The sequence below is a fragment of the Oratosquilla oratoria genome, chromosome 17 (assembly GCF_046742065.1).
Source record: "Oratosquilla oratoria isolate Oo_2021 chromosome 17, ASM4674206v1, whole genome shotgun sequence".
NCBI lineage: Eukaryota > Metazoa > Arthropoda > Malacostraca > Stomatopoda > Squillidae > Oratosquilla > Oratosquilla oratoria.
Genome location: NC_134793.1, coordinates 33,449,746 through 33,469,745, shown reverse-complemented (window position 1 = coordinate 33,469,745; position 20,000 = coordinate 33,449,746).

The window sequence follows — 20,000 nt, the reverse complement described above, 5'->3', positions numbered from 1 at the left end:
AGGCATGGTGGACGAGGGAGGGGGGAGTATGTATCAGTAGAAGGTAATAACTGGTATAACAAGCGAAAATGTTTGGACAACAGTGGCATAGAATATTGTATATGATAATTGTTATTTCTGGTCTCAATTACCGTAAACTTGTAACCTCACCGGATCATGGAACTGTTTCCGTGATATCCCACACGAATGTGTGTTTACTTGTTGCTAACTAGCGGAAGAAAGAGGAGGGGAGGAGGAAAGGAGAGCGGGGTAGCTTCTGCGTGTAGTTTTGTGTTCATGTGAGTTTGTAATTTATGTGTACAATACATCGAAAAATCCTATTAAAGGCAAGGCTGGTGAGGGAAATTAATATACAATACATATTTGTACGATGCATGAGAATTGTCAAGGGCAACATTCAGATTTAAATTAAATTATATTGTTTGATGTACAGGCGTAAAAATGATTTTGCGGCACATTATACATATTTGGGAAAATATTACAAAATAAATGATTGCATATTCACTCACGTTTCTTTCCTGCAATTGTTTTATTAGAGTTAAAGAAAATATTTTTGTATAATTATGCGCACTCGGTCGTGACATAGAGGTATGTGTCTGTTGTTATTCTCGTACAAGCTAGCACGCATTTGTATATATTAGAGGGCTTGATACACGCGTCTCTGTTTTCGAACAACGTCTGAGTGCACGTGTGTGTGTGTGTGTGTGTGTGTGTGTGTGTGTGTGTGTGTGTGTGTGTGTGTGTGTGTGTGTGTGTGTGTGTGTGTGTGTGTGTGTGTGTGTGTGTGTGTGGTCACAGCATTACCCATAGATAGGTCATATATGAGCTCTGAGCTATCTTCCGGGGGGGGGAGGTAATAGCTGTCGATCACGAGTCCAACACGTGATCCAAGACCATGGTGAATCTCACACACACACCTTTGTCTCGGATGCTGAACTCGTGATCGACAACTATTTCCATGCCGGATGAGAGAAACACATGGAAGTGATCTTGCATCCATCAGACGCACACACAATTCCATTGTTTACGGGAAAGAGAAACCTGACAATGGCGTTGGTTTTTGAGTTACGAGTGAAGTTCAAGCTCGATCCAGATTTTGTGCGTGTGCGTGTGTGTGTACGCGCGCGCTCTTGTTAAAAAGCTTAAATTTGAGTGCATGCGTTAACATCGAACGATAATTCCGAAACACTAATCTCCCCACAGATCAACACTGAAATGTGATTACTTCAGCAAAGTGAACTCACCTGTAGGCATAGGACCCATCCAAGTAGGGACCGTCCCTTTCGTCCACCACGATGGGGACATTAGCTCCTGACCTGCCTCTACTATTCCTGCCGGAAACTCCAGTCTGCGGCATGAGGGATTGGGTGGGTGCGGCGCGTCCGTATTTGGAGCCAAGGGCCGTATTCTTAGATGGGGTCATATACGAATCCTGTCTCCTGCCACTGTTTCGCGGTGAGGAACCTAACGAAGAGCGTCTTCGGCTCGACCCGAAATTGTTCACAGGTTCGGTGGTCTGACTAAACGATGTTCGATGATTGTCATCGTCATCGAAGTCATCCTCCATAGAGAATCCCCCTCGAGTGGTCTTTAAGGGAGACCCTTGAGGGAGGTCTCTTCCTCGGGAACCTCTCCTTGAACCTCGAGTGGTACCACGAGGTCGACTGCGACCTCGGGATGTTTGGTCCTCTCGGCTATCAGTGTCGAGGTCGAGGTCCTCCAAAGACTCCAGCCTCCGACTGATGAAATCCCCGATGTCATCGAGGAGGTCGCCCCGAGCTCTTCGGGAAATTTCTGCACGGGGTTCTTCGTCAAAGTCGAGGCGCTGACTTTCGAAGTTCTGGTCGTTGAAGAGGGTGATGTCCAAGTTTGCTGCCGACGTTGGGTTTATGATCCTCACCTGAGAGCGACATAGAGCCGCGGCGCTGAGGAACACGAGCTGCGAACAAAGATCATGAGAGTCAGTGAGGAGCTCCTGGTCGTATGTGCCAAGACAATTGAGAGTCGCCTGTCTCTGTTAGGTATCAATGTAGATTTATAATTTAAGTAATGATTACTCAGTGTATTTTCCAGTAAGTGGCAGTACACAGTAATGTATCATAATAATAATAAAACAGAATCTAGACAGTTGAGTCACCTATCTCTGTTAGGTATCAATGTAGATTTATAATTTACAGTAATGTATCATAATAATTAAAAAACATAATCTAGATAGTTGAGAGTTGCGTGTCTCTGTTAGGTATCAATGTAGATTTATAATCTAAGTACTTTCCAATAGGTGGCAATACACAGTAACGTATCATAATTAAAAAAAAGAATCTAGACAGTTGAGTCGCCCGTCTCTATTAGGTATCAATGTAGACTTATAATCTAAGTAATGATTATTCATTGTATTTTCCGGTAAGTGGCAGTACACAGTAATGTATCATAATAATAAAAAAACAGAATCTAGACACCACTCTTGAGGACTCACCAAAAGAATCATCCTGTAACGAGTTTGACGGTTGAAGATGGAATGCCACTGGAGAAGGGTTTTTCTGTCTTATATATGGAAAAGTCCAACAGAGGGCAAGGCCGTCACCGCCTTTGCTTCCTTTCCGTCGCGGGCCAATATGCAACAGAAATGCATAAATCACACTCATTTCCTCGACCGTGTGACACCCGGCTTCTTAAGTGCGTGGTAACTTCGTGTTTATGCTTGTATTGCGTAATTTACTGCCGAATATTTCTCACGTGGTAACGGAGAACTCGTCTCTCATATGAAACTCTTCTATGAAAGTGATAATGAATATAGAGAGACGTCAATGCGACTAAGCTATCTTATCAAACTTGTTGCTAAGGTGTCCTAGGAGAACCAAAATTAAAGGAGTACCCTCCGGTGTTGTGTGTTAATCATGACATGATCGGTTTGAAATTAGGTGAGCGTTGACGCTAGTAAACTGCTGTATCACGTCTTTCCATCTTCGATTGCAATTCCGCAGCGTCCAGTGAGGAAAATAGATGTCCCCACTTTCAGCTTCTTTATTTTCTGTACATAAATATTAGTCTCTCCATATTTGTGTATATCATTCCTCAATCACAACTGGAATTATACACGTATTCATTTTCGCCAAATACTGTGATTTCACAATTAGTCTTAATATTCAAATTCTTGAATATCACGATTATGTTACTTTACAATCTTAATTCAGTCATATTGTGCCTTCGAAACAAGAGGTATGTCATCTGCAATATGATGCAGATGACATGACGCGAGAGCAAACGGAGAGTAGTTGTAGAGCGAAGAGGCAATGTATCACAAAGGATAGTTATTGTCTGCCTTTATTCAAGTGATGGTGTTATAAACAAAGGACGGCCATCAGGTTGTACCTCGCTGGATACACGAATAATGTGAAAACAGAGCCTTTACTAGCACAAGAACAAGTCGTGGTAAAAATCTATGAGAACAGTGGGGAACAGTTGGGGGAGGGAATTATTGAAGTATAGGAAAAGTTAAGGAGGAAGCAAATGTTTGTGTGTAGATCATCTGCTCACTGAGCACATTTGTCTACTAGTGATGGACAAAATCAAGGCTTTCCCATGCTTTGCATGGAATTGGGGTGAAACATTAGACATTTCGAGTTCGTTCAATGATGTTGGATCCTTTGATAATGGATGGTTCCAAATAATTTCTTGGAATAGTTCTCCCTTTTCTCGGCCGTACCTGTGTTGAAAATCAGGTAATTACAACCTATGCCAAGCATTCCTGGAGAGTATGGAAAATAAAAAAGTGGTAAGTAATGCATGTCAAAAAAAATCAGTGATCACCCTGCAGAGTATATAAAATTATAAACTGTTGTAAAGTAAAGAGATCGAATGACATAATGCAATAGGGAAGGAAGTGTGCTGTTGTTGATATTAAACCGCCGCTGTAGATGATCACAACCACCAAATGCCGTTATGATTTCTCTGCAATGTATAGACATCCATACACTATTGTCTGTTTTGTGGTCGAAATAATGAACCAACAGTTATACCAAACCCAGTAATGATTCAGGGATAGCACCACCAGGAATAGTATAACCACCAGACACACTGTATGAAGAGGTAAATAGTAAATAATAATGAATTGACATATAACTAATAATAAATAAAAATCAGACAGACAAATGATAACAAAACAAAAACAAATAATATAAAATAGATTATAACCATTACAGCATCTTGCTTAGGTGTTCATCTAAGCATGGGATCACTCATGTACCGTCGGTTATAGTGATCCAATGGACAGCCTACACCCGGTGATGAATTAGAGAGAACACCACCAGGAATGGTATGACCACGAGATACACTCAATGGATGGATGGAGGAAAAGTAACTCAGTAAAGACTACTCTTATCATATAGTTCCAGTCGAATGTAGCGATTCGATGGTCAGACCCTAACCGGTGATGATTCAAGAAACAACACCAGGAATGGTATGACTAGCGGATACACCCAAATGATGCGATATACTCGTAGGTTCCCGCATGTGTGGTAGATTATAGTGAAACGATGGATAGCCTACACCCGGTAATGACTTAGGGACAACAGCATCAATTGATAGGTGGAAAAGTAACTTGTTAAGTAACATGGCATCACATAACAGGAAGGGAGATGATCTGAAGTTAAAGGAAGTGACATGTTTTTTTCTCTCATACCCTCCCAATAGCCACGTCTGGTCATTCGTGATAAGCAGCAGTGATTTCCACAGCAACTGCTCTCTGCAGTCCTGAGTGCCCCAGAAGTTGACACTTTCTGCATCTTCTTACTGAAGCAAAGTAGGGGACAACAGTGCAGGGAAGGGTGTCAGCAAGAAATGCCACTCTTACCGACCCTGTTGGTGCGCCCTCCTTTGATACGAGCCTCTTGATATCATCGACGGGGAGATCTTCGTTATCCAGGTCTCTGTTGCGCAAGCTCTCTGCGCCGTCATCGGTGGAGACTCCCTTCAATGCATCTACGACGAGTCTTGAGGATTCTGGCAGTTATCCCGATTGTCGGCGGTCAGTTTTTAGGACAGGGGTGAGTGGGAAGCAGTCCCTGTTGTTTTGTCGATGAGCAGCTAATCAGCCATTCTCCAGAGGGCGTCAGTCGAATTCCTTCAACTGGATCCACAGTCTTCTTGACTAACTATCCTTGTCGCTTTAGGAACCGGGGAGAGTTCCCCATGGATTTGATTATCACTGGGAACATCGACGGGTATGTACAGGTTAAGGTTTCTTGGGACGGTGGTGGTGGTTGTTGACACCCTTTGGCTTATTGTGTGAAGCCGCAACAATGCCTTCAACAATATCCCAGGTCAAAGACCTGGAAAGTATGGGAAATGTACCCTGCTGACAGTATAATGCAGGTCAAAAACCTGTGACACAAAATTATAAATTGCTCTAAAATGAGATAGAATGACAAAATGCAAATAGGGGAAGGAAGTGATATTAAACCACCCCTTAAGATAAACACAAAAACCTCCGATGTGTTTTCTCTGCAATATAGATATCCATAAACTATTGGCCGAAATAGTGATACCAAACCCAGCAATGATTCAGGGACAGCACCACCAGGAATAGTATAACCACCAGATGTACTGTATGAAGAGGCACGGACACAGCTCTCATTGTGGATCATCAGCAGCGAGCTACAGGCCGCCTGATAGTTCGACAGATACTGCAGATCGTGGAAAGTATTTAAGTAGCGACGGATCTGACAGGTATAACAGTCCCCGCCAGCTACATGTAAATCAGGCGGAACAAATTAATGATGTTGAGCAACATATTACTGATGCTGTACAACCAGCGGAGTGTCTCACGCCACTGGTTGAGATCTCTCTGCAATATATACATCTATCCATAAACTATTGGCCGAAATAGTGAACCAATAGTGACACTAAACCCAGCAATGATTCAGGGACAACATCACCAGGAATAGTATAACCACCAGATACACTGTATAAAAAGGCACGGACACAGCTCAGTGTCTCACGCCAAAAGTATCGTTGCGATGTCCCTGTAGCGAGATATATTCATAGATCAACAGATAAGAGATGACAGTTATAGGGAATGACATGATCATCAAAAAAACATCCAATGGATGCGGGGAGAGGTAATTCAGTTATGATTATCGGACTGTGACAAGGGACAACACAACCAGGAAGGGTATTGTACATACGTGTTGTTGAGATTACAAGTAATTTATGAATGGGGCAGACTACACCCAGTAATGGCGAGGGGATAACACCAGCAAGAACAGCATGACCATTAGATATACCCAACGGGTACGTGGAGAAGTAGCTCAGGGAAGACTATGAAGTGACACTGAAACATAACGTAGTGATGATTTGTGAATACCAGACACATCTCAATGATAACAACCAGGGGCAACACCGCCAGGAACGGTGAAGAAGGAACTCAGTAAAGACCACTCTCCTTATATGACATGGAATCACATTATTGTAGATACAGTCGGACATAGTGATCCGATGACCAGAACCCAACCAGTGATGATTCAAGAATCACAACACCAGGAATGGTATGACCAGTGGATACACCCAAATGACGCACGTATAAGTAATTAAGGTACGACTAAGTGATATGGGTTCACGCATGTGCTGCCGGTTATAGTGATCCAATGGACAGCCTACACCCGGTGATGAATTAGAGAGAACACCACCAGGAATGGTATGACCACGAGATTCACTCAATGGATGGAAGGAAAAGTAACTCAGTAAAGAGTACCCTTATCATGACACAGAATCAGATAACTGTAGTTACAGCCGGGTGTAGCGATCCCATGGTCAGACCCCAACCAGTGATGATCCAAGAACAACAACACTAGGAATGGGGTGACTAGGGGCTACACCCAAATGATGCGATATACTCGTAGGATCACGCATGTGTGGTACATTATAGTGTACTTATGGACAGCCTACACCAGGTGATGATTTAGGGACAATGGATGGGTGGAAAAGTAAGTCATTGAATCACCTTACAGTAGTTACAGACGGACACGGTGATCCGACGACCAGACCCCAACCAGTGATGATTCAAGACAACAACACCAGGTATGGTTTGGCTAGCGGATACATCCAAATGATACTAAGCTATATGGGTTCACGCACATGTGGTCAGATAGTGATCGGATAGAAAGCCTACATATGAGTCCAGGACAACACTACCAGGAATGGTATGACTCTTGCTAAGCGACATGGAATCACATAACTATAGATACTGTCGGACGTAGTGATCCGATGGTCAGACTCTACCCAGTGTTGATTTAAAAACAACAAGACCAGGAATGGTATGACCAGCGGATACCCAAATAATGCACGTGTAAGTAATTCACGTATAGGACAATGCAACTAAACGCATGTGTGGTCGGTTGTAGTAGTAGATTCAATGAACAGCTTGCGTCCGGTGACGAATTAGGGACAATACCACGGGGTCAAACTCTACCCAGTGTTGATTTAAAAACAACAAGACCAGGAATGGTATGACCAGCGGATACCCAAATAATGCACGTGTAAGTAATTCATGTATAGGACAATGCGACTAAACGCATGTGTGGTCGGTTGTAGTAGTAGATTCAATGAACAGCTTGCGTCCGGTGACGAATTAGGGACAATACCACGGGGTCAAACTCTACCCAGTGATGATTTTCAAGAACAACAATACCAGGAATTGTATGACCAGCGGATACACCCAAATAATACACGTGTAAGTAATTCATGTACAGGACAATGCGACTAAACGCATGTGTGGTCGGTTGTAGTAGTAGATTCAATGAACAGCTTGCGTCCGGTGACGAATTAGGGACAATAACACGGGGTCAAACTCTACCCAGTGATGATTTTCAAGAACAACAATACCAGGAAGTGTATGACCAGTGGATACATCCAAATGACGCACGTATTAAGTCAGGCACGGGTCCATGCATATGTGGTCGGATATAGTGATCTAATGGACAGACTACACCCGGTTATGAATTAGGGACAACACAACCTGGAATGGCACGACCATTAGATACACCTAATAGATGGGTGTAGGTGTAACTCGTGAAGAAATCCAGGCACAAGGCAAGGCAACTAAGAAGCATAAAGGAACGCAACTGCTTGTATAGTCGAACGTAGTGACCCAAAGACCAGACCCAATGATAAACACCAACAGGAATACCCAAATGATAAGCGTAAATTAATTCAGGGATGCGGTAACGGGACTAAGTGAAATAGTGATCCTATGACCAGATTATACTCAGTGATGATTCAGAGACAGCACCACCAGGAATGGTATGACAGCACCAAAAAGGTTTATAGGGGAAGTCAAGCTCTCAGCATCACATGCAATTAAATTGACATTGAAGAAAGCAAACGAATAGTGAATACAGGTCAACGGGTAGTTGGTCAATGCATCTAATGTATGCGTAGGAAAATAAATCAGGAACGAAGTAAGGCGCACCAAATTTCTCTAACAGAGCAAAATTACAAGAAAATTTAGAATTGCAAATTAGTTATAAATAGATGAAATATAGCCAGTTTACTATAACGAAAATAGCCATAACGGTTAATGCAAAGGCTGCTCAGAATTTGTTGTCTTGTCAATAAATACACACTTGGGGACCACCATAAACCTATTCAACCATGCCAGGTTGATTAGGTGAAAGACGGAATTGTTCTCTTTATCAACACTTTTCATCATTATTTGTGTTATCTAATATAGATAACAAAATATTACAATTTCCTAAGTCTATTTGTTTTACACAGTACCTTACCTTGGTAATTACAAGCATGGAACTACTGAAGTGATGTGATGGTATGGTAGACAATGCGTTCCTGCACTGGTCTGGTGATCTTTGCTGTTTTGCTGAAATGAGAGACTTCCAATGATACTTGTAGTGCCTGATCACAGGAACTCGGGTAGATGATTATGTAGTAGCGCGACCTACTCGTAGAACCCAAGGTGTCCTGTAAAATGGTGATGAACCAAATTAGAATCATTGGTTATTGCAATATTAATTTTCAAACACAATACTTTACCTTAGTAATCACAAGCATGGAACTACTGAAGTGATGTGATGGTATGGTAGACACGCCGTTATCATCCTAGCTGTGTCATGTGGTCTCTCCTAAGGAGCGTACCGATGCGTTCCTTCACTGCCCTAGGGAGCTTTGCTGTTGTGCTGAAATGAGAGACTTCTAATGATACTTGTAGTGCCTGATCACAGGAACTCGGGTAGAACTCAAGGGGTCCTGTAAAATGGTGATGGACCCAATTAAAATAGTTAGTTATTGCAATATTTATTTTTAATGACTCATAGAAAATAATTTAAAAAACGAGATTGAATATAGGGTTAATAGGTAAATTATCGTTATCCACTATAAAATGGATTAGGTCATATTGATTTAATCTCTTCCATTCGACGTTTGAAATATATTGTAGTACTGAAAATATACTCTTTTATGAACGTTTATTTCCTGGTGAACTTTGCTATTTTGCTTAAATAAGATACTTCTAATCTTGTAGTACCTGTTTACGGGAACTCAAGTAGGTGATTATATGGTAGCGCGACCTATACAACATGCTCGTAGAATCCAAGAGGTTCTGTAAAATGGTGGTGAACCCAATCTAAAATCGTTGGTTATTGCAGTATTAATCTTTAGTGACTCATGAAAAATAATTTCTAAAGCGAGATTGAATATAGTATAATGGGTAAATGATCGTTATCCACTGTAATATGGATTAGGCCATATTGATTTAATATTGTCCATTCGACTTTTAAAATATATTGTAGTACTAAGAATATACTCTTTTTATGAACGTTTATTTCCTTATAGAATAATTTTTGTATCTATACTATATGAAAGACAATTTGATGCCCCTTATTACTCGGAGATAAAATGTAAAAAAAAAAAAAACACATGAAATTCAAAGTCCTAAAAGGTCTTAACGGCCACTGGAAAATATGTTATTAAATGTTAGATATTGAAGAATATACAAACCATTGCACCTCAAGGTGGAAAAGTGGGAAACATTTCTAACGGACGCTTGCTTTTCTGACGAACGTATTTGTTAATGTTTATCAATATAATGTATAATCATATCAAAAGGGGTGCACAGTGGAACTACTCAACAAATATAAGATGATTCAGGTAGATGGGTGAGATGAGGTGGAGATATTATGGCATTGTGAATAGCATTGAAATCTCTACTAATCAATGTATGTATAATCATTAAATCAGTCGTTTTGAGAATTAACCCTTTAAACTCCGATGACAAGATTCTTGTCATTTGATCAAATAAAACAAAAAATCATAAAACACCAAAATGTTTGATCAAACACCAGAAAAATATGACGTCAGTCCTCGCGCGGTCAAGCTGCATCAGATGATATTCGGATGTACGGGCCGGCGCGAGGCCTACCATATCCGATTTTTCGTATCTACACCATAAGTGGCTGACATGAGTTGAAGGGGTTAATATATAGAAAAGCTACTCGACTGTAAACCGTCCTTTTGTCGAAAAATTGTTATCATTGGAAATAAATCCATTTATGATTTTTTCATCCATTTCAGATATATGCAACTTGGGGACATAACTTGTCATTTTTACTGAAATTTCTACTTTTTGTGTGATCCGACGTCATTATCTCTTAACATTTCGATACTTTTCATTAACTTTAGATTACATATTTTGCTCCACCCACCAGTTGCATTTCTCTCATGTTTATAATGTGGATATTGAGTCAAAACACCTCCGGTGTCATTTTTCCTGTTCCAAAATTATTTGTCACTTTGCAAAATTATCGTAAAAATCAATGTGGGGAAATGTCTAACTGCACGGGAGAAGTTGGGGTTGTTGGAAAATAGATATGGAAATAGTTATACGGGTAAATGTCCACGTGAGAAAATATTCTGGGTTAACTTTCGAGATATCTATGCAGGAAGCGATCCATTTTTTAACTCCTGATTTCAAAGGTGATTGGTCTGATAACGGCATTTATTGATGTGTCATACTCAAATTAATACCAATATAGTTAACATTGAGTAAACTATTTAGCAGTAATGTATGTTATATAAGATGTGTGTCGCACATACACAAATATTTTCTTTTCATAATATGCACGATTGATAATTTTACCAATTAATTTCACTGTTTCAGTAAAGAGACTGTTATTGCGGATATCATGATACGTGATTATGGTATTTTACTAGAACTCGTATTGATTGTTTCTTTTGAATCTAATTTGCTTGAAAAACTTTCATACATATGTTATGTGTCCATTCATTCCATGAAAAATGTTCATAAAACAAATACCCACAAGACATATGCTCACAGGACAAACACTCCAAGACAATTGCTCGCACTCTTAGTTGAGAAAAAGACAAATGATCACACCATTACTTGTTATACATATTTCAAATATTTATTTCTGATGTTATTTTCAAAGGAACATAATTATTTGAGCAGTTCTCTATAAGATATGCGTTGAGTAATTTTCCCAGTTTCTCTATCGAGTAAACAAATATTTTGGCTATATATAAGGATATCATGATTCATAGTCACTCAGAAAATGTGGGAGTATGTAATGAATTAGTTCTTTTTTTGGGTAGAAACTCAAAGAGAAGGGGAATAGAGTGTAATGAGGAAAGCAGATTTGGGCATAGCAATAATGTAGAACAATATGTCAGTGTAGGACAAAATATCATTTTATGTCGGTAGAGGACGAAATATTACAATATGATGTAATGTCAAAGGATATAATATCACGATGGGATGTAATGATAGTGGAGGACAAAATATTACGATGGGATGTAATGATAGTGGAGGACAAAATATTACGATGGAATGTAATGATAGTGGAGGGCAAAAGATCACTATGTGGTGTAATGATAGTGGAGGACAAAAGAACATTATGTGGTGTAATGATAGTGGACAATATATCACAGTAGGACATAATGTCAGTGGATGACAGAATATCATAACAAGAAGTGATGCCGGACAGAATGTAAATGAAGGGTGGGTGGCCGGTGTGGGACGCGGTGACAGAGAGGGGCAAGAGATCTGATTACCATAATGTCCATGATGGGGCAAATGTCCATGAGGGACCAGATGTCCGGGAAGGGGGAAATGTCCATGAGGGACCAGATGTCCAGGATGGGGCAAATGTCCATGCGGGACCAGATGTCCATGATGGGGCAAATGTCCATGAGGGACCAGATGTCCATGATGGGGCAAATGTCCATGATGGGGCAAATGTCCATGAGGGACCAGATGTCCGTGATGGGGCAAATGTCCATGAGGCTATGAAAGTCAATGAAGGACCAAATGTCCATGAGGCTATGAATGTCAATGAAGGACCAAATGTCCATGAGCCTATGAATGTCAATGAAGGACCAAATGTCCATGAGGCTATGAATGTCATTGAAGGACCAAATGTCCATGAGCCTATGAATGTCAATGAAGGACCCAATGTCCATGAGGCTATGAATGTCAATTAAGGACCAAATGTCTATGTGGCTATGAATGTCAATTAAGGACCAAATGTCAATATGGAGCAAGGTGCCAATAAAGAAAAAATATATAATGTTTGACTTGATGTTGAAACTCAAAACGTGTCAAAAATAAATAATCACGAATTTCTTAAAACCATGCATTTTAATGTTCGTAATATTAGAAACAAATTCCAATTAATCTAGGCGTATGTGGGTGGGGTATTCTGTTGTACGTTAATAACAATGCCCGTGTTTTAGAGAAAGTGTAACAGATGCATATGATAGTCTGTGCATAGAATTAACCCAAACAAATGGACAACAATATATAGGCCAAAAACATTATCATCGGCAGATGACAAACTGTTGTTTCAAGAACTGTCTTGTTTCTGCAACCAGGACTTATTGATGATAGGTGATTTCAATTTTACTTAAATTGATTGGATGACTCTTGAACATGACCATATAGGTAGTCGCTTGATAGATTTTCTCGGTGAATATTACTTAGTTCTGTATGCGGAAGGCGCCCAAAATACCTCCACCCAAAATACCTCCACCCAGAATACCTCCACCCAGAATACCTCCAAAAATGCCCAAAATACCTCCATGCACATTATGCTGTTTGTACTGGTTAGAAGGTTATAATCTTAAACTGTCAAGTTTATTGGAATAATTATAATTTGCGGAATGAAGATTTAGATGAATTACAGCAATGGTTTGAAAAGTGGCTAATGAAATTTAACACAAGTAAATGTAAGGTAATGCACATAGGTATAAATAAGAGTAAGTACGATTACAAGTTTGTTAACAAAAAGTGAGTAGTGAAAAAGATCTCGGCGTAATTATCAGTAACGATCTCAAAACATCCATGCAAATGATAAGTGTTATGATAAAGACATTTGGGAATGATATTGTAAATAATATGTAGAGTATAGAATCCTATAGAAAGTATCATTAGAGGACTCTTTCATTCAGGATTATCGTAGTATGGTAGATCAAAGGAATAATCAATTCTATATAAAAGTTGTTAATCAAAGGAATCAGACAAAACAATTGACCAAAGGAATAATTAATTCTCTGTAGATTTTTTTATCAAAGGAATCAGACAAAACAATACAACGACTTCAGTTCAAATGTTCACCCATAGGTAATTGTTTAATAAATTGGATACAATGGTCCTTAAAATCAGAAGTTAAATCAAATAATGTATTTTACCCTATATCAGTACCTGGTCGCCATTTGTAATGGCATTTAGTATACTATTGGCATATAGGAATTGGAGTCAGAGGTATCTTATTATATTTTACTTATTTATTTATATATTTATTTTATTTTATTTTTGAAAATCGGCTTAATTACTATATGCCGTTACAGATGGCGACCAGGTACTGATATAAGATTCTATATTCTACGTATCGTTTACAATATCATTCCAAAATGTCCTTATCATATCACTTATCAAATGCATGGAGATATTATGGGTGGTTGAGGAGGTATTTTGGGTGTGGGGTTTTGGCTGGAGGTATTTTGGGCGGAGGTATTATGTCATGGATCCAAAAAGAGCCCACAAGGCATGGAAATTTACTCGATCTATTGATCATTAGCCGCGAAAGCATGATAACCGATGTACCAGTTGTTAAGACTATTGCAAATAGCGGTCACAACTATGATTCAAAGTGCTATTTTTTAGAATATATATTTGTGTATCTAAAATACCCAATTTTAGTCAAACTCAGTTCATAGGACTACGTCAGAAGCTTCAGCTTATAGATTGGGAGGCAAAATACCTGTAGATCAGATTTATTAAACATTTCAAAATACGCTTACTAAGATGATTCATACGTATATCCCAAACTGGCTTGACAAAGAAACTGAAAAAAATATTGCTATAAAGAGACAGGCTTATAAGAAATACAAGTGCTAGGAGGCACCATATAACTATCAAATTTATGTAATAATACAGAGTGATTTAAAAAAGCCAATAAAAACGAAAAAAATAATATGAAATGAATATCGCTTATAAATCCAAAGAGAATCCGAAATAACTTTATAGTTACATTAGAGATAAATAGGTTATTAGGAATCACATTGATCCACTATTATCTGCTGACGGTCAACTTGAATATTCAAATGAAAGAATGTGTGATATTTTAAACAACTATTTTAGCTCAGCATTCGTAAATGAAATACCTCAAAGTGAACTCCACACTGAAACCTATGAAAAAAATAAAAGATGTATAGAAAAACTCAAAGTTGATAAAACACCAGGGCCTGACGGTTTGCACACAAGAATCTTACAGGAATTAAAAAATCGAAATTGTTGTTCAATTAGAAATTATTTTCTAATATCCGGATATGCCCCACGGCAATGGAAGCTAGCTAACGCTACTCACATATTCAAAATAGGTGACAAAATGAAACCAAATAACTACAGGCCTATAAGACTGACCGCAATCGTAGGAAAAATTATGGAAACTATCATCAGAGATGCTATCGGACATCATTTGGAAATTAACTGTTTGATAAATGATAGCCAGCATGGATTCAGACTGAGACGTTCTTGTGTGACTAACTTGCTGGAATTCTACTGTACAGCACGATCCTCTCGAGTTATGACAAAAGAAAGAATATAGGTTTGATATATCTAGACTTTGCAAAAGCTTTTGATACCGTCCCCCACGAAAGACTACATACTAAATTAGCTTCACACGGAATTTGGACTAGTAATTAGTTGAATGAACGAAAACAGAGAGTTGTTTTAAATGGCAAAACTTCTAGATGGAAAAATTTTACTAGTGGAGTTCCTCAGGGTTCCGTTCTTGGGCCTCTTCTATTCATAGTATATATAAATGATATATACCACGGACTAAAATTTGCCGATGATATAAAACTGTACGGAATGGCAAATGCTCACTTAAACCAAGAAGATGTTCAAGAAGATTTAGATAAACTACAGCAGTGGTCAGAAGAGGGGCTAGTTAAATTTAACATTTGTTAACAAAATTGGACAGTGAAAAGGATCTCGGCGTAATCGTCAGTAATGATCTCAAATCATCTAAGCAGTGTATTTCGGGCTCTGAGAAAGCAAATAAAATTCTAGCACTGATTACGCGATCTTTTGGTTTCAAAAATCCATCTCTCATTAACAAGCTATATAAATAGTTCGTCCACATTTGAAATATGCTGTTTCCGTATGATCACCGAATATTATTAAGGGCATTGGCAGATTGGAAAAAAATACAACGGCGAGCCACAAAACTGATTTAAAATATAAAGAATAAATCATACGAGAATCTACTATGAATAGGTTTTTAATATTCTAAACAAGATTGACAACGTCAAAAGTGACAACATTTTCACACTGAATGAGAATCTGATAAGAAATAATGGCCTCAAATTGTCAGGAAATAGATTTAATTTGAAAGTGGGTATAAGCAACTTCACCAACCGTGTAGTTAATGAACGGATTAGTTTAGATAAACACCTAAGCAAGATGCTGCAATGCCTGTTATTAATTTTGTATATATCTTTTTTTATTATTTGTCTGTTTGTTTATTATTATTTACTATTTTCCTGGTTGTTTTTTATTCAACTATACCTATGCATTTATTCATTTTGTTTATTATTATTTATTTATTTATCTATTTATCTATTTATCTATTTATCTATTTATCTATTTATCTATTTATCTATTTATCTATTCATTCATTCATTCATTCATTCATTCATTCATTCATTCATTTATTTATTTATTTATTTATTTATTCATTCATTCATTCATTCATTCATTCATTCATTCATTCATTCATTCATTCATTCATTCATTCATTCATTCATTCATTCATTCATTTTTATTTCTTTTTATCATTATTATATATATTTTTTTTCGCATCCGACCTAGTTGTGGACCAAAGGAAACTACTGAATCAGATCACCGAATAGCATTATTTCATAGATCTTTGGAATTTTCTAATAATGTTAAAGTTGGGGCATAGCAATTAGTCGTGGTAATATATTAATTTTTGACTAAAGGTAAGGAATACGGCCATTTTCCCACACATACCGTCCCAACCAGATCCTCTAACCTAACCACTTTTCATCCCATGTCCCAAATATCCTAGTCACCGTGGCCCAAATGTCCTAGGTTACAGTTTCGTATCCCAAATATCCGTGGCCCAAATATCCGGGGCCCAAATATCTGTTCTCCCATTCTCTCATATCCACTTTCCCACACCTAATGAATTACTACTACTATATCATAGCTGTTCCAGAGTTACTAAAAACAGGGTCTACGACAGAACGTCGAAAGACAGAATGTCGAATGGTCGAAATGTCGACACGACAGATGGTCGAATGCAACATAATGTCGAAATATGCATTTCACTGATCATTCGGTCATGTGTGTCTTTTATATTAGTGTACCGCTAAAATCATTATGCATAGCACATCAATAAGAATTCTTAGCTTAGATTTGGAAGGTAAGATAAGTACTGAAATGCTGAAGTGCAATAAATTTCTGTACTTAACATCTTGTGTATTATGAAACTGATTCACATAGTTATGAATGGATGTTTGTTACTAGGTGATATCAGTATATGACATGGGGAGCTCATCATAGCTTATCACGCCAGACAGACAGCCATTCAAGTGTTCTTTGGTTAATTTTGACCAGATCAATGTTGTCTAAATTGGTTGAAAGCGGGCACGACCTTAGGACATGGTCAATGTCCTGTTCAGTTTCTCCGCACTCGCAGAATGGGTCGGTTTTGAGGCCCCATTTAACCAGATCGCGGAGGAAAACCCCCGACCTTCCCCTCTGTACCCCCCTTATATGTTAGCCATGATATCCAGAATAAGGGTAAATCATTGGCGAACCAAATTTTTAAATCTCCTCTGTACCTGTGGCAGTGAACAGGTCTCTTTCAATCACTGCCTTTTCGTTTGCAGACAGTTCAGGGACCATTTTAAAGTTTTAAGAAATCTCTTCGGAGATCCCTCCACCGCCCTAGACCAATTGAGGGCAAACAGCACATCAGACGCCGGAAAATCCCAAATAATCCTGGCTGCCAGCCTAATCTGCTCTTCCCCCGTGGGAGGCCTACTATGACCCCCTCCAGCCGGGTCAAATATAACAAAATTCCGCACTCCGGTAAATAAATAGATATAAAATTAAATTAATAATAAATAAGATATTACGGCCATAGAAGCAATTAAAGACAGTCCTGAAATCGGCTAGCTCCGCAGGGACTAAAAAAAAAAAAAAAAAAAAAAAAAAAAAAAAAAAAAAAAAAAAAAAAAAAAAAAAAAAAAAGTTCTGGCGACTCTGGATCTTGCTCTATTTAGTGTGGATTATTCGCGTCTTGGTAGCAGTGCCCCATCTCAGAGCTCTTCACTGGGTCCTTGCACTGTACTGTTAGGGAGAGTTGTTCTGTCAGACTCCTTCCACTGTTGTATTCTGTAATTGTGGGACAACATACCAGGTGGTATCTCCTCTACGGTGGCTTATCATGTGTTACCGGGATAATTTTCTTCAAGAGGGACCCAAAAAGAGGGGCATATATGGTTCTTGCTTTACGAGGGCATAATTGTGACAATTTTGCCGAAAAAATTAATAATTTTAAGAAAATAAAATATTGAAAATTTTGCAAGTCATTTTCTCCAAGTGGTGGTATGGATTGGTGCTGGAGAGAAAGAAAAAGAGGTTCTATTAGATTCAAATTCACTTTCAATGGGTTGAAATGGCCGGGACATTTGGTAGGGTTAAAAGGTTACACAGGAAGAGATGAAGTTACAAGGAATATAGAAGTAGCCTAAAATTTAGGAGGTTGAGTAAATTTTGAAAAAAAAAATCTAATGATTTGATAGATTGCCCACCATTGCAAAGGAATACTACATTATTTCTTAAAAGTGTGCCAACTGATATTTCTTTTCATCTATTTGTAAAAACAGATAATATTTATTTGGTATCTAATTACTGGTAATTGGAATGATTATTAGTCTTTAATCTAGTGTGATTATTAGTTTGTCGATTTCAACTCACTTGGCATAGTATAAGTAAGTTGTATGGTTCTTTTGATCACTTTAATATACAAGCATTTACTCATTGCGTCCAAAGCCCCTTCATAACAATGTGCTTATCAGAAATTATGAGGTGGTAAATCACATAAAAAAGAATTTAAAGAATGACCAGCATTCACGACAGTCTAGATACTATTTTTATGCGCAAATGGAGATTACAAAAACATTCCTTAAACTATCTACTGCACCTGAACAGTAGTAATCACAAATGCTTCATTGATTATTTATAGAAAGAAAATCATGACCCTATGAGGTGTGGAAAAGTGTCCACCAATATGTGAGAAAATGGATGTGTGGAGATTTCATGTGAGAAAATATCCATGTGGAAAAATGTCCTGGATTCTTAGGATTATAAGCCTTTCAGAAATTATCTTATAGAAAAGCCTACGCCATAAATGCGTTGTTCAGTGATGGGAAAACTCCAAATATAGATCCTTCATCCAATGCATGGTTCCTAATAATAGCAGCAATATCAATGTCGTGTTTATATAATTCTGCTGTAGGAAACGTACAATAACTCACCGGACAGAATCCCAGCACATGAAAACTGACACCCAGGGCAAAAACATGTCATATGAATATTGGTATTTCGAATTTAATCCACAATGAAAGAAAGATTGCAGTGGATTCTTGTTACAAAACCACACATTGATTAAAGAAATGTTATAACGTTGTCTTATATGGAAAAGTGAAAAATATTCTTGATGCTAATAAATTTCAAAGCGATGGCTTTTTATTCAATCCAAACCTGTATTATTTGATTCGAATTGAAATCTTACTAGATTATGACTCCTTAATCAATTGAATTTTATAAATTGTTATGAAAACAAAATAAAAAGGTTTTCTATATAAGCAGAACCAATATGTGGTTTCTTAATCAAAGATTAGACAATTAAAAGTGACTAAAACACTAGCTTTGATGTTGATTTATTAACCTTAATGCCATGGGCTGTATAGTGTTTTTTTTTTATAAAACACATTTCTAGATTGGTATTTTCTTATGGTATGAATTATGTAGCTGGGTCATATATGTTCTTTAAAGTCCTTACTCTTCAAAATCAAGGTGGGGTTTTGTCCAAGGGTGGATTTTTGTCCGAGTGGGCTACTGTCAACAGTGCAAGCAGCATTGCCATCGTATTGATCAGCATAACAGCCCAATGCACTAATATGTCTATATGTGCCTGATGAATCAACACTACTAGCTTTTTCTAGATTCGAATTCTAACTGGCCAGGGTGATTTGTCATCATATCATGTGAGATCATTGCTAGACTCAAGCATTAAAGTAAAAAAAAAAAGTGAGTTACTATGCAAAAAACAACAATTATCAAAATAAGCTAAAATATATTAAATGAAAAATAAAATTGTTAATCAGATTAAGTGAAAACAAAAAATATAATCATATCTAACTAAATTAACAACTAAATG